Below are 13,907 nucleotides of genomic sequence, written 5' to 3'. Positions count from 1 at the left end.
TCGCGTCTTACGTAGCTGAGTGGGAGGAGCCTGTGCATATAAGGAGCTATACAACTAAGAGGAAGCAGATAAGTGTCCATGTGATTGCTGTGTTGCTTTTAGCTGGAACCCTCATTTCGCTCTTAAAGTAACATCCCACCCAAGCAGTCCTGCCACTCAGAGACACCCAGAGGTGCTGGTTCCTGGAAAGACGTGGCAAGTGATCAAGGGAGTCCAGCTCACACAGACACACACCTAATGGAGAGGCAGAGGCCCAATCGAGAGCTTGGAGTAAAACCTGAAGGATGACGGGCTTCCAGATACAGCCACACCAAGAGGCCAGCGAAGCCGAGGGTGATCTCCACCAAGAAGAGCTAGAGGAGATCCAAGGAGGACCAACACACAAGTGCCTAAGCAACTGCTGGGTAACACTGTATGCTAGGGTGCGTAACGACGCATTATGTAATAACGTCACATTATGCAATAATTTGGTGTCAATGATGAGATCCATTGTGGTTATTTATTGCATAATGCGCAGTATTACATTTTCATCATTAAAAAGTGCAACTCCCGCATTTTGCAATAACCACTGCAATATGTAATAATGTATAATAAAATGCACGGAAATGCATTACATATTGCATTCAAGTTGTCTAATACAAAATGTGACCGATTATTACAAAATGCAGGCCCTATTACATAATGAAGTGAACATTTGCTACATTTTGTTGAGTTATTACATAATGCGGTATTATTACATAATATGTTGTAACAGGATGACCACCTAATTCATGTTGGGGGGGCACCGTGAGCCAGGACAGGGCTTGCAAACTACCATCTCAGACAAAAGCAGCAGAGCCTTTCAGTTTCGAAGTGGCTTGTAAAATCTGAAGGAGCCCAAAGTGTCCCGTCTGACATGGACTATCTGGTCACCCTAGTGCACACATCAGGATCTCGCATCTGTGTCTGGGGAGATGCTCAGCGAGGACCTTCCCTAGTTCGAGGCTTCGCACATAAACAGGCAGCAGGACTCAAAGCGAGGGCACTGTTTCCTGGCAAAGGCTCCCTTTGGCCCGCTGCTCCTGTGCAGTGGGAGTGTTGGTTCACCCACCTACGTATTGCTCATGCCCAAAGGCGCAGCAACTGATGCAACAAAGGGGGACACTGCAGGCCCTCCTCCAAGCCTGCAGTTTTTCCTAAACCTTTCTTTTTACTTCACATACTATCTAAATGCACACATATGTTTGATATTACAACTGGCATGAACTGCTAACACAATTAGGACCAGCTTGCTTTCTCCAGCGCTGCCAAACTTAAGCAGCACCAAGTCTGCCTCCTGGTGACCAGGCCAAATTGTCAATTTGGAAGGGGGGGGGGGGCACCCACTCCTCAGTTACCCAACATAATGTGCTGATCCATGCAGACTCTGCCCTCCAGAATCAGCAAGGCGGATGAAACCAGACGCTCCGATTCAACCTCGGGCACAAAGATACGATTTAAGTCACAAACAAAGAAAGGAAACTTATTTTCTGCATCTCTGGAAATTAACGGGTTTTATTCTAAAGCATAATTTGTATAAATTTCCAGCATGACAGATTCATAGAAGAATAACATAAAGCATCAATTTGCTTCATTCCAAAGCTGAATAAATCACAAATGACACACTGTCTGTAATTCATGCACAAGCCAAGAAGTGTCACTGCAGTACATATTGAAATAGAAAAATATATACGCAACTACACAAACGACCGGCACACAAACATCCTCTCAAAAAAGGAATATTAACCTCGCACAAGCTCAACCACTCAACGCAAATACCCTCTCACAGAAATTATACCACTCACAGCAAAACACACTCAACCTTTGACAGAAATATATACGCAAACAAGCATTAACCATTCAGACACTACCTCACACAGCTACTCACGATGCCCCTCACTGAGTGTTTATACAGAATTCAATAGAAGCATAGCGACTAATCTCTCTCCATGATTATTAGAGATAGATCTACCAGACAGCTGCCTCTATGCGAGATTTTGGACCTGTGAGCCTCTGGGCCCGAACGGCCTCCCACAGCAGCCGCTGGCATCAATGTGAACCCGGTCGGCCCACGGCAACACTAAGCCATCGTGACGTCAGCAGAGCACTTAGGAGACAGAGAGACCCGGACACCGGAGAATACCGGAACTCTTCGCGAATGTATTTCAATGGGCTCCATTACACAGACAGACAATCCTAATGTCACATATAAAGAAAACACTGGCTTCCCATTGAGAGGGTATGTTGATATCGAAATTGTTTGTAATGCATGGTGATGATTAAATTAACTATATTCTTATTCATCATTGCATGATCGTCTGTTATGGGGTGTTAGCATGTTAGCTGACCCTGTGCTGTGACCCCCCCTAAGCTATGGAGAGCAATGGGGTCAGCAAAGACCCGGCATTCCAACATACCTGTACTTGTGCAAATGGCAAATAAAGCGTGTTTGTTTGTTATGATTGTTAAATGTAGGTAAAGTGAGGAAACTACAGCCAGACTTGCGAGAACAAAACTCACTTTTTATAAAGCACATCAGAGTAAAAGTGACAAGAACACTTGGCACATCAAAGAGTAGATCGCATACAGATTTGTTTCCTGCTTTGTTTGAAAAAACAATTAGTCCCTTGAAACATTTCACAAACTGGATTTCTAAATCCAACTTGCTACATCTCCGTTTCTTTTCTGTTACTGGGAAACCAGATAATGGGTTTATGTGCTGTGCACTATTACTGTGACGAAAGAAAATGAATGAACAAAAAGTTCTGAAAAGTACAGCATGGTGACTCAACATACTATCCTCATTAACATCCTGCTTAAAACTCTTCTGTCAAACCAGTTTAAGATTCACTGCTCAATACCAAACACCTTTACTTTCTAAAATGATTATTTATAAAAAAAAATAAAAAAAAAACACAATTTTGACATAATCTCAGTCTGTGTGACACGGCAGTAGCACCGTTTCCTCACACCTCCAAGCAGGAATGCCAAAGTGGGGGGGCGGGGGGGGGGGGATCCCATTCTGTGGGGTGGGGGATCCCAATCTGTGGGGTGGGGGATCCCAATCTGTGGGGTGGGGGATCCCACTGCCCCGGTGTAGTGACAGGGACACTCTCCTGTAAAAATGGCACCATCCTTCAGATATTTGGTAAGACAGTGATGGCACTACATTTACGTGCCTGTCAACAAGGCCGAAACATTCCAGAGCAGGACAGCAATAAAAAAAGCAAGATGCAAAACTAAGGTCCTGATTTTCTGAGGTCAGACAAGATCCTGGGACCTTTTGAAAGGGTTAGGGGTGGTACCCTGTCCTGTCCTGCCAAAGTCCGTCTACTGTGGCCCTATCAAATCTGCCCTCCTAATCATCCCTTATATCTAACTGGTGAATTCTCTCCTGGCCCTTCACCATCTCAGCTACTGTGTGGTGAGCGTACTGGCACAAAATTACTTCTATTGTATCATGCAGGTGGGGGGCTACACAGTGGTGGTGGTTTAAGTGGCTCCCCACTGTTTCTGTAAAGTGTTTTGGGTGTCTTGAAAAGTGCTATACAAATATATCATTCGTTCATTCATCTGCTGGTTTACACAAACATCAAGATGATTTAATCATCATCTTTCTGGCTGCCTCAGATTTACGCACAGTGCTGAGCGTGCCTCGCACCTTGTACTGTGCTCGGTGCTGCCCGGTGATGCTCCAGCCCAGGTCATGCTGCTATACGTGCCTCTGTTCAGCCAGCCTGTTGCTCAGAAGGGTTACTATTAGTATATGTTGTAAATAAATCGGGATTGGAATTCACTTACACTTGCAAAAGGTGACGATTTAAAAAAAAAAGCTGATGTTCTGTGTATGGAGCCTGATAGAAATCTGTACGTATGGTTGACACAAATACTAATGATCCTACTTCCCCGATTTACTTCCACCCTGATCGTGCCTGTGACTAAATGAAAACACGATCCATCAGAGATACAGACTTTTGTCAAGCAAAACGAGCCCAGCTGCCTAAATCATTGATGTCTCCCGCAACAGTAACCAACACCAGAGGCAACACAAGCAGGTTAGTCCAAGTATAAGTGGCCCGAATGTGTGTGTGTGGTGGGGGGGGAGTTGAAGGGGTCACGCTGAACCGGATCCTAGAAAACCAAGAAACCCGAGCAGGCTCCCCCCACAGAATATCACAGTCGGGGCTACTGCTGATAGACGGCTTGAAATGCATTCATTCATGCAGCCGTTCTCTATCTTCACTGCTAACAAGCTAACAGAGCAGACAGCAGTACTGCGTGCACAACCGACCACAAACCGTCCTGCAGCCCTAATGCACAGAAACACACACAAGCCTCCACAGGTTCAATCTCCACCCACCGTGTGTGGAGGATACGGTGTCTAACAGGGCAGAGGATCGCAATATAACTTAGAGAGGAACCGGGGGGGGGGGGGGGGATCATTGCTGATTGAGAGAACATGGTGCACAGAACAAGTACAGGTGCAGGGTCGGAGAGGAAGGGTGTCACAAAATACCTGTTGACCAAGGAGTAAAGCTGCTCGATTGTGGCAAAAAAAAAAAAAAAAATCACGATTATTTTGGTCAATATTGAGATCATGATTATTTAACACGATTACTCATTTATTGGATTATTTTTTTTATGTGTCATTTTAACAGTGTCTTTCATTGAACTCTATAATTCAACTGCGAAACAATTAAAAAGGGTCTGGAAAGGCGGGCATTGGAGTTATAACACAAGACAAAATGGGAGTATCACTGGGAAATGAAATGCAGCACTATAATCGCTGTATCTCGATTATTTTGTTTTGATGATCGTTGGAAGCCAAAATCATAATTAAAATTCAAAATCAATTAATTGCGCAGCCCTACTAAGGGGGCACAAAAACAGTTCCTTCTATGACAGCCGAGAAGCAAGATCACGTCTGTTAGTGAAACCAATCCATTGACTCTCACTTTTTATAGATACGTCCAGATAATGTGGACAAAAGACTAAGTTCTTCTTCAAAAAGGAAGCCAAGTGTCGACTAAGATGGAAGAGGCTGTGGAACTACTGAACAGATGCCGAACAGCTACCACAGCATATGCCGTCGTCATGGATTACGGTGTTCAGGATCACAATTATGCAACGGCACCTCTTGTGCCGAATGAAATGTCACTGACCAGCCCCCCCCCCCCCCACAGCACACCTCACCAGAAGGACTGAGGAGCCCCTGTTCATCTTCATTTCACTGCAGAGAAGCTTCTAAAGAACCGTCCCAGATTACTGCCACACAAGCAAGTTGCTGGTATTTCGATTTGCGGTACCTTGGATACAATGCAAAAGACATTAACAGCACAACATAAAAGCAATCATGACTCACAATAAGCCCACAACTACGGATGCAGTAGATAAAATATTGTACACTGCTAAGCAAACAATAACATCTGAATATTATACCCTAAAAGAGCAATAAGGCACAAAGTGAAAGCAGAAAGAAAACAAAAAAAAATCCACTAAAAAACAATAGGGGTCCATCAACTACACTGCCTGGACCCCTAAAAGGAGACCAGTGAATTGACTAGTTGCTTCTGCAGTGGGGAAAGTACTGGCTTTCGAGCTGTAAGTAATGAAGAACTAGACATTCTCCCTCCAGGTAGTAGGTAAGACAATGATGACACTATGTTTAACCTGCTGCGGAACATGAATGTCAACAAGGCCGAGATGTTCCAGAGCAGAACTTCTGTTATACATAACGATAACAATAAAAAAGCTAAATTAAAAAACAGAAATACATTAGCAGCTAAACAAGTAAAAACTATCTTCTTCTACATTCTTACCTAATAACCAAACAGAAAAACTCAACGCACAGACAAATTGTAAACCTGATTCTGTTGCATTAATGGTTAACCACTGTCACAAAGGCTAGTTCACTTCCTGCTGTCCCCTTGCACTTCACCGAGTTTCAGTTTATAGTAGTGACAGCTATATAGTGAACCTATAAGTGCAGGTTTCAAAGTCTAACATTATAATCTGTAGCAGAAGGAAAGAACCACTTCTGGATGCTTCCATGGCTTATCATGACACAAGACCCCAGTTTCTACAGGCAATTATAATTATTCAAAATTTGGGTCTTGCTAAAAGAGACAGAACTTGATCAACCCTGCAAAAGCAAATGAATGTATCATTACAGCAATGCACAGCAAAGCTTAAAAAGAGAAATATTTAACAGGACCTGTCCTGCACTCGTAAAATGTTCTATAAGAAGCACAATCAACACTTCTACCAAGATTTAAATCAATACTTGAAACAAGATCAATATTTGATCAAATATTCTTATAAATTTCTTATAAATAGATTTTAATATAAATTTATGCAATCATATGTACTGCGCAGCCGTTTAACATTTGAGAACAGTAAACCGACTTACTGTACACAGCTGAAACGCTTTTACATAAATTTTTTTAAACTACTTTCTGTTTCTGTAATGTACTATTACAAAATGACGATGCACTGTCAGGTAATAAGTGTGAAAGAACAAAGACGTTTTTTAATAATCTGAGAAGACTTTTTATTCCATATAATCTATTAAGGTACTTTGTACATTCTAAAACAAAGACTGTGAACTAAGACTGCATATTATCAGCTCATTAACTAGGATGGTTAATAACTGGAAGCCCTGGAATGATGAAGCACAGTTGGCTTCTTTCTGCCATGAGGCCGAGGGTGGCTGAGATAACATTAACGCATCCTAAAAGCCTGTTAATTGCCTGCGAGATATTATTAGCCTAGTAAAAGACGTGCCAGAAATGCCCTAAGGAATATGACATGTGCGACTTATAATACAGATCCAAGTAGCAAGTGAAACGTTTGTGCAGATTGTGCAAGAATCTTGGGAAAGACAACAAACTGGGAATTCTAGGCAGCGGACAATATGCTTTCACAGGTGGGCATGCATCAGGAAGCAGTCAGTAATGAGCAGTGAATGAATCATACGGATACCTTTCAACACTGTGTTAAGTCACTGCGTCGTACATTGGAAAGGGATTTTGTTTTTCGCTGTGGGTTGCAGTAATTCTGTGGCAAATCTGGTTTTTATTGAGGAGAGAATACACAGAAGTGGGGGGGAAAGCGCTAAGGAGCCGAGGAAGACAAATGTTGCAGGATCAACCCCTACCCGCAGCAACAGCCAACCAATTACCTGCAAATTAAGACGGCTGCAACACGAGTGAATCATTTCATGAAACTTAAAAATTATTTCAAGCAATATTTGCATGACATCTCATCAAAAAACGGAATTAAATTCTCGCTTTATACCTTAATACATATTTTAATTCAAAGCAACAATATCACCTATTAATACAACTATATATTTCATCCTAGAGCAACAAAACCCTATTTATCCTGTGTTGCGTACATTTTAACAGTATTAGATAATTAGTACTTACGGTAATTTGAATAATACTGCGCGTTACCAAGTATCCAAGACCCTCAAGCAATGTTAATATTTTTCCAATCACCTAAACTTATTACTGTATCACAATAATTCACAATAATTATAACAATAATGGTAACAAGAAAAATTATCTTAAGTTGAATTATACCAGACAAATGTTGATGGTGCCTTTAATTATTTAGATAAAACTGTTGTAGAACAAAATATTAAATAAACTTACACAACTTACGTCACAAGAGGTGTTAAGTTGCGCATTACGGTGAAGTTCTGAAATGAAAAACATACTTCAAGGATGGCCGTTCAGGTCCCAACAGGCGTTGTTTTTGTAGTACTATATATGTATATATATAAAAAAGTAATTAATCTGAGATACTCCAGCATATATATCTCAGTTACATGAAATCGATTAGAATGACTTAAACCAAACTCCCTTCGGAAAAACTAGGAATGAGATACATTATAAAGGAGCGATTTTGCCTGTAGGAGACAGATGTCCGAGTTAAACGCAGAATTTTATTTCCTGAAGTGCTGAAATGCGATATGCCGGTAGCTGCAGCCGTGGTGTCGTTATCAGACGTGCATTTACACGCTTTCATCATACTGTAGCTCAGAAGGAACCGGCACCATCCAGCCGCAGTTCATTCTGCTTCAGAAGTTCCTCCGTAACGCGGAGTGTGACGGGCAGAAACGCCGCGTGTCTGCATCCTACATCTCAGCCCAGATTACGGCTCAGTGTTTACAAAGCCACGCCATTTGGTTGAGGGACAGAAATATGAACATGCCTGGATGCCACGAACCATATAAAAATGCTACTTTTTTTCTCCCCCACTGAATTATTTACCACCGATTAACAAAACACTGATCACGATGGCATTAAATTAACTGTATTATATTTTGCGCGTTGAGCGTTTTGCTCCGTATTACACGCCGCGCATCAAGCAGAAGAGCCGACCGACGCATCTTAACCAAATACAGGGCAGTCCGCCTTTACTGGCGGCACTTAACTGGCCAGCTCTGCGAACTTCCCCTCGAACAGTATTGCACTGGGTCGCTGATACTGGATGACATGGAAATTTCAGCTGTCAGCATCAGGCAGCTCGGTCGCGTCGCTCGATTTATTTCCCGGCCGGATAATTTCATAGGTCGGCACTTTGAAATGATCCCAATCATGCTATAAACATATATAAACATAAGAAGGAGTCATGCTTATCTTCCTATAAGTGCCTGATTTCACTCCGGTACCTAACACACGGGATACGTGCTTGATAATTTACTTTGACTGTAACACAAGGTAAACGGCCAGTTCGATATATAAGCGTGAAATCCCACTGGGTCCTCCAGTCCGTGATGATCGCCATAGTGACACCCAGTGCTTTAGCGTGTCAGTACGGTGACTTCAGTGTACATAGCAACTTTAACCCCAGCTAGGTACAACATCAGCACGCCCTCTTCCTATCAGCCCTCCTGTTCCACCGGACTGAAACACACGGCGACCCAGCCAGCCAATATTCTTACCGTAACAGCAAATTCTTGTGTAGTAACAATCGCGGTGTCAGGTTGTATAAAGTAACTATTCCAACTAGAACTAAATGATGCACTTGCAAAACAGTGCAAATAAATTCAATTTTTAAGGAAGTTCCAACGAGCAGATAACGCCCGGCCGCCGCCTCACTAATGCAGCCGTATGCCAAGCGCCTCACCTGCTCGATCCGCTGTGCCCGCTGACTCGCTCAACCTAACTCGCCCTTAGCAACGGGCCGCCCCCGGATCCACACGATTGGACCGAATAAGATGTGCGGCAGGAATTCCCGAGGTATGATTGGCAAAAGTTTATGACAATCTGGAATTTCGGCGACGAACACCAGTACGGATAACCAGTTATTTTGCAAACTTCTGTAATGTGTCTCTCCCTAAATCTTGCGGAAAGAACTTTAGTACTTTAAGGAAATTTAAATGCAGTTTATTCATCTTATTTTGTTATTATGTTATTATGTATGTATGTGTGTGTGTGTTTATATATATTTTTCTTTGCTTGCGATATTTCCTTACCTTATTTTTCCAGATCTCTGTTTTCCAACACAAGGAATTACCTCTGGAAATGTAAGCTCTATGTCAGTACATATATATGCACAGTCACACGCTACACTCATTTTAAATCAGAGGGTGATCTACATTTTCATTTAATTATTTTTTGGGATGGGAGAATTGAATTGACAGTAGAAATGGGATGTGTTAAATGTGCTTCAAGTTTGAATGTGAATCCTTAATGACAGGGAACATACTTGACAAAGAGACTTATTTATTAAATGTAGTGAATATTCTGTTTATTCCTACAGAAAGACATGGAGAGGGTGGACAAAAAAGGAAACACAATATTTTAATGTCAAGGACCTGATAAGGAATTTAGCCACTATTTCAGTTCAGATCAGTCCTTTTTCAGATGCTGCCATGCGGTGGAGTGTTGGACTATTTATCGAGAAGAAAAGCCTGTAGTTCTTTGAAGAATGAAGGAGGTGACAACCTAGATTTGTGTAGATTTGATTATTGGGGAGGCCTTCGAAGGCATTTGACTTTATCCCGATGTTCATGAAATCACTTCTGAAATTCTTTTAGTTGTGTGCATGGGAGTATTATTCTCTTGAGAGAATGGAAATGCAGATGTTTCTAGCTTTACAATATTTCGACTTTACAATGGTGCGATAGCGATGCACATTTAGAAGTCATGAATTTTGATCTGTTCCTGGGTTAATGGCATTTCATGTGATACTTTTTACTAATGCTGGGCGATGGCAGCATCCACAAAGCCGTGCTTCCAATCCCTGTAGCGATCGTGAGCGTAAACATCTGATACAGTGTCAAACGTGTTTAACAATGTAGTGTTTTTTTTCTGTGTGATTTATCATATACTCATGATCGACTTACGATATTTTCAACTAACAATGGGTTCATCGGAACATTACCCCATGAAAGATCACACAGAATTATTCCCACAAGCTGCCTGGTATGCATGAAGGCTGTCACAATACCAACACTGACAGACTTAAAGTTAGGCATATGGAGAACTGAAGGGGCTTTGTTAAACCAAAACCGGAAAACAAACGGGACTGTGAGGGATCAAAGATGGGAAGACTGATACAGGGAAGGACACAGGCAGCGGGAAGGTAAACATTAATAACCAGTCTGGGGCTAAACAGGTACATAAATACAAAAACTAATGAGGCAATAAGCAACTGGCGCGACTCTTCAGGGTCTCATCAGGATGGAGACAGGAGGGTCAGGCAGACATGACGGGCAGGAAGTAACAAAGGGAGACATGGGTGTCAGTGCAAGTACATGGAGTTTAATGGACAAGGTACAGAACAGAAAGAAGGGACCCCATTCTATTTTTTAAGATTGTGTGGTTGTCAACCGGAGGGGTTTAAAGCTGAGGTTTGTTGAGGCCCCTTCAGAGTGGCGGCCCCTGGGTTTTAGCCTGGGTAAACCCATGCATTAAAATCTCCCTGCCTACCATTTATGTATCTTTGTGCATTGGCCTTGGATACAAATGGTCACCACTTCTTATGAATCCCAGCTTTGTGAAGTTCACAATATATAGTTTTTGTTGAGGCAATCAGAGGTGCTGATTCTGTTCTGGGGTCATTTTAAGGGCCATTCTTCTGTGGTGATCATCAACTATCCAGTTAAGTTTTTGTCGATGCCTGACAGTGAGCTTTGACTTGTACCGCCTGTTGCTCTTTGGAGATGCGGTCTGCCTGTGTTTGCTGTTGGGATACAAGACTTCTCCTTAGTTAAATAGTTAAAGAAAAATCAAATGTTATTAACTAGGTCCTGAGCACAGCACAGAGCCTCAGGTAAAAGGACACACTGAACCCACACACCCCCATGTGACCAGGTACTGTTGGGAGCTCCCAAGTACTGACTGCTAACATTTATCTATCTATTTATTTATATCCTGTTAACTGACACCATTAATTCAACCAGTTATGCCAATGCGCTATACATTATCATTCTTTACACACAACTTCAATCCACTGTCTATATAGACCCTTGTGTCCAGTCTTTGGCACTTTAAGTACTGTGAGATCCTCCCCATGGAACATGCTTGGGTGTAACGTTATTTCATGCCAGAGTATACCTGTATTTTAAATAACTGGTTGCACTGTAATACTCTCCCTGTACTTTTGGTAGATCCCTAATTCCATCTCTGTATACCATTTTGGCAGCTGTCTAATTACCTCTCTGTGGGGTTGTTTTGATAGGTTTCTAAGGGAAAATAGGTTTAAACCAGAAGTACTAAAGAAACCAAGGATGTCTAAGTCCACACATAAACATGTGACCTAACCCTGCCCTTTTCTTTGTTATTTCATAAGAACTGTTGCTACTTCTGGTTGTGATTGAGAGACCAATCAGTAGTCAGCATTCCAAACATAACTTTGGATTTGGAGCTGAGCTGCATACTTGGCATTCTAATTGGCTGTGAGGTGGGCATGATCAGAACTGGTCTGTTGACGATGTTGACTAGCCAGTTGTACTTCTATTGTATCTGATGCACTTTCACAATATTTTTTTGTGCTTTGCCGTCCAACAATTAATTTACAGTATTGGGGACGATATTTTGGTTAGAAAAACTAAGATGTCGCTGGTATTAGGGGCTTTCTTTATGCTTTTAGTAGTTACCTGTAATTTGACACTTGCAGGAACCAAAGACAAACACTGCTTTTATACAAACCATATGTCCAAAGAAAAAATTATGAAAGTTGTTGATCATACACCAACATAGACCATTCACCAGTAAAATACAACATAGAATGTGAAACTTGACCATCCATCCATCCATTTTCTGACACTTCTTGACCTGTTCAGGGTCACCAGAGCCTATCCCAGAGGCTACAGGCGCAAGGCAGGGAACAACCCAGGATGAGGCGCCAACCCATCGCAGGGCACACTCACACACCATTCACTCACCCACACACACCTACGGGCAATTTGGTAACCCCAATTAGCTACAGTATGTTTTAGGACTTTGGGGGGAAATTGGAGTACCCAAAGGAAACCCCACAATGCCACAGGGAGAAGATGCAAACTCCACACACATGAAAACTCTCTGTACAGCTTTTTAATTTTGTAATAAATGTGACACCTCTCATTACTGTGCCTTTTGTGGATTAAAGAAGGCAATAATTTTAAAGATAATTGGTAATTTTGTTTAATCATGCATGGTTTTGATGCTGCCCACACCAAAGCCTGAGGTTGGCCAAACAGACAACAAATGCATACTTACCTTCACAGTCTTCTACAAGTCTTTGAACTCCTGAGATGTGAGGTTATATCGACACTGACAGATATGTCTGAGCTAGTAATTTCAGCACAATACCTGGAACTGCCATCACTGCAGAATTTCAAAGCTCGTTCAAATCCTGTTTAAAGTTTATAACATGGTGGCAACATTTTATGCGAGTTAAATGCGAGTTTTTCTCAGCGAATGCATTGTTTCTGTCTGTGTTATACACACACATGCATTAAACTAGCACCCTCTCGCATAAAAAAAACTGTTTTGGAAAAGGTTAATTACAGAACATTCCCTCATTACATTAAGAGATCAATTTTTTGGTTCCAAATTCATTAAACTAATTTGAGCTCTTCAAAGATCCTTTACAATTTAGTGATCAGTGTTGACACACCACAGCACACAACAATGAAATGTGTTCTCTGCATTTAACCCATACATGACATTGTAACATACAGCAGGGGGCAGCTAATTCAGCGCCCGGGGAGCAGTGCTTGGGGGGGGCGGTACCTTGTTCAGAGTACCTCAGTGGTGCCTTGCTGGTCGGGGATTTGAACCAGCAATTTTTCAATTACAAGTGTGCTTCCCTAATCATTAAGACCCCTCCACTCACCCATTACAAACTGAGCTTTTCTAAGGTGTGTCAGATTCCGCCATGGAACATTCCATAGACTTGTTTTTGTCTTTCAACCACCCAGATAGCTTTTCGTTTTATTATTAGCCAAACAGTTGCAAAGTGAAATATATCCTTTGAAAATAAAATATTTTCCGTTTTCAATTCTGTCTAAAATTTACAGTTAAACATTTATTCCACTACTGGTGTGTATTAATCTTCTTCTTATTATTAACTTTCGTAAACTTCTGTGTAATAACATGCTTTGACTGTTGGTGAGCATAGTATTCTCTCTGCTGGTTAGAGTATGAATTACAGCATTTTTTGACTTGGTCTTTGCAGTGTTTGTGTAACACCAGGGGTAGCACTGTTGCCTTACACCTACAGTGTTGAGGGTTTGAATCCCACCTCCCCTCTGTGTGTGGAGTCTTAGCTGGCATTCTTCCTAGCAGGCTGGGATCCCAGTCATGTGCATTAGCTGCCTAGGATAGACTTCAGGGCTCCTTGCATCCCTTCCTAGGATAAGTGGTTCGAAGATGGATGGACAGAACTGC

At 41.9% G+C, this 13,907-nt stretch overlaps 1 protein-coding gene across 7 annotated transcripts in view; it reads right to left on the bottom strand.

Annotated features, from left to right (window-relative positions):
- numb (NUMB endocytic adaptor protein) overlaps window positions 1-9,187 on the bottom strand; it is a 42,424-nt gene extending 33,237 nt beyond the window's left edge. For 6 of the 7 annotated variants that reach the window (XM_048974473.1, XM_048974474.1, XM_048974472.1 and 3 more), the window contains exon 1: window positions 8,969-9,147. The gene's annotated coding sequence lies outside the window, so the exon portion shown is untranslated. The other variant, XM_048974471.1, reaches the window with a different exon arrangement.
- Between the last annotated feature and the right edge of the window lie 4,720 nt (window positions 9,188-13,907).

Source organism: Brienomyrus brachyistius, chromosome 14, assembly GCF_023856365.1.
Source record: "Brienomyrus brachyistius isolate T26 chromosome 14, BBRACH_0.4, whole genome shotgun sequence".
Classification (NCBI taxonomy): domain Eukaryota; kingdom Metazoa; phylum Chordata; class Actinopteri; order Osteoglossiformes; family Mormyridae; genus Brienomyrus; species Brienomyrus brachyistius.
Note: the sequence above shows the minus strand (reverse complement) of the source record. Positions and strands in the feature narration are given on the sequence as shown.